This window comes from Aplysia californica, unplaced genomic scaffold, assembly GCF_000002075.1.
Source record: "Aplysia californica isolate F4 #8 unplaced genomic scaffold, AplCal3.0 scaffold01400, whole genome shotgun sequence".
Taxonomy (NCBI): Eukaryota; Metazoa; Mollusca; class Gastropoda; order Aplysiida; family Aplysiidae; genus Aplysia; species Aplysia californica.
This window is the reverse complement of record NW_004798670.1, coordinates 36406-39282: the sequence shown is the minus strand read 5'-3', so window position 1 is coordinate 39282 and position 2877 is coordinate 36406. Positions and strand designations below refer to the sequence as shown.

The 2877-nt window shown below is 39.8% G+C and overlaps 1 protein-coding gene across 1 annotated transcript in view; it reads right to left on the bottom strand.

Annotated features, from left to right (window-relative positions):
- LOC101846786 overlaps positions 1–2576 on the bottom strand; it is a 45752-nt gene extending 43176 nt beyond the window's left edge. Inside the window, exon 1 of the mRNA XM_005112768.3 lies at positions 1511–2576. The gene's annotated coding sequence lies outside the window, so the exon portion shown is untranslated. The remainder of the gene's footprint in view (positions 1–1510) is intronic.
- Between the last annotated feature and the right edge of the window lie 301 nt (positions 2577–2877).

Here is a 2877-nt window from a genome sequence, read left to right as displayed (position 1 = left end):
CCCCCCCGTCCCCATCTCCAATATCAAATATATACATACTCCCATACATATTGCTTAAGTGTATGCTTACACTCTGTTCTGTTTACTCCCCAGATAATCTGCTCCGTTTTGCTATAATTGAAGTTTGTTTGGTTGTTTGTTTCACCGCCTATGTTGGCAGATTCAATTTTCTTTTGACGGGGGGAAAAGGGGGGGGGGGTAAATCTGGCTGCGTGTTTTCATGGTAGGCTTAGCAGTCCACATTGGCCCTATTCTCACGAAAGCTTCTATAGTACATTCTATATATTGACAAGGTGTACGTTATATTTGGTCCCCCTTGTCTCACAACAACTTCTATAATATATTCTATAATATAGACAACGTGTATATTAATTGTTTGCACGTTTCTCCCCAGATTGGCCCTTGTCTCGCGACTACTTTTATATAATATATACTTTACATATAGACAACGTGTATAATCGTTTGCATGTTTCTCCCCAGATGGGCCCTTGTCTCGCGACAACTTCTATAAAATATTGTATGATATATAGACAGGGTGTATATTTATATTTGTTTGTGTGTTTCTCCTCCCTCAGGCGACAACTCTCTGGCGCACAAAGACAACCTGCCCCTGGCCGACAATGAAGACTCGCTCTACGGGAACCACATGGCGCTGTACGAGGTGAGCACACGGACGAACACTCACGCGCACATACACTCCGACACTCTCACTCTTATTCTCACACGCACGCACAAATATACACAGGCAAACACTCATGCGGTCCCCAACACCCACACTCACACACCCCACATTCACACACGCACACATGAACTTATGCTGTTGCGAGCACCGTAAAACCTCTACTAAATTAAAAAAACAACAACACACAAACATGCACGTACAAAAGCAAACTCATGTGCGCTCCCCAACGCACTCACTTACACACACACACACAAACACACACACACACACACACACACACACACACACACACACACACACACACACACTGTTTCTATCTGACATTTGAAGTTTCTAATTGTGTTTCATTTGGATTTGTTATTTTTACATTTGAACTTAAAAGGCACAATCGCGCATTAAAATGTTCTATTTTACTTGTGAACTTTCTATGTGGCGTGAAACATTCTATGTGACATTGGATCTTGCTTTGTGGCTTCTTCAGAATTACAAAGCTCCCTCTGCTCAGCCCCGAGTTTTGACAAATGACGTTAAAGACTTTGAATTTCAAAACATGTCAAGCTTTTCAGATTACAATTTTTTGAATACCTTGATAACTATTCCGAATAATCTTACGACTTTGATACAGCAGACAGAACGTTTGGTTTCTGAGCTCATGGTGTTGGTAACTTAAAATGGCCCAAACTGTTAGATAGAACTTTGTTTTTATGAGGTAGCGATGGGGCATTTGTATTCCTTAAATGTACATGTATTCCTTAAAATATATTACCTTGATCTATCAACTTCTCTTCATCAACGTACTTCAACAAGATCTTCTTAAAACGTACTTACTGGTGATCTACTGGTTCTTTGTCTCCAGAAGGGACGCGCGGTTAGTTCGCAGTCGGGCAAGGAATGGTGGCGAATGGACTGGAAGCGTTTTTAGAACTGAGTAAGCTATGGTGTACATGGAATTTCTTATAGCTAAATTTAAATCCTGGTTGATAGCAAAACCAAAACAGAAAGCGGAATTATGCTTCGCGTTGAAGCTCCCGTGACGGCGAGAAACTAATTGCTCAAGTTGAAAACATTTTCACCACTTCCCTGCTGTGAAGATGGGGCATAGTTGTGAAATCAGGAGCTCGCCAAGTTAATGAAATAAAAGAAAACAGCAGTCATCTTCCCATTTGGCAAATCTGATTGAATTTTTGTTTTTGTTTCGGCTCAACACTTTTCATGTCAATTGACATACGCTTTTCTGTGTGGCCTTTACTACAAACGTTGATTAAAGGCTTAGAAAAGGTAAATTTACAGTTTCCAAGGGCTATCAAGCTTTGAAAGTCACCAAACTGTGACAGCCATGTTCTCTATAATTTTACCTCCGAAACCCCACCTTCTCTAATCTGAAAGATCTCGATTTCTTTTCAATACAGGTTAATAGATGTTTCATAGAAAGCAAGACAACTGAACAAGCTTTACGATTATACATCGTCGGCTCAGAGTACAAGTGTCGTATGTCCACTTTTCATGAAATTTGAGATAAAACCACTGATGCACTCAATTTCCTAGGCACTGTGTCTCCAATAAGTATGAAGACTTTAAGTACAGTATTTGTTGAGATATCCAGAACCCACTTGTCGCATGTCCAAATCAGATTAAAAAAGAAGAGAGTACAACTGTCGAAACTCCATAAGCATTAATTTCGACACATTTTGTTTCGTCGTATCTCCATTTGAGCCAATGGGATGAGAGAGTGCCGTCACGTGATTTTGTGAGCAAAGCAAAATAGCGTCGTCTAGAAGAGGACTGTTCAACGATCAAGAGGCCCTAAAAGTGTATGTTCATTGAATTTGAAAGAGTAATCTGTTTTGATGAGTGTGTCTGCATGCAGAGGCGAAGCGTCTATATAATCAAATAATCACTGCTTCCCTTCCTAATTTTGAAACATTGTCGAGGTCAAATTCACCTATAAACGTAAACCTTATAAATTAAAGATAAAAAGACGTTCATAATCAGCAATGAACTGTATGCCTAACATTCAAAACGGTTTCACTGCCACAGAAATAGTCTTCAGTGGTGGTGAATAATTCTTTTTTCTCTTTGACTTGACGTTGCTAGTCCAGTTTGAAGTTTCCGGTTTTCCTTCAATTGTTTTCGTACTGAGATCTAGCTATCACTGGGGCGGGGAAACATTTTTAAAAATAGAAGCTGAAAATCTT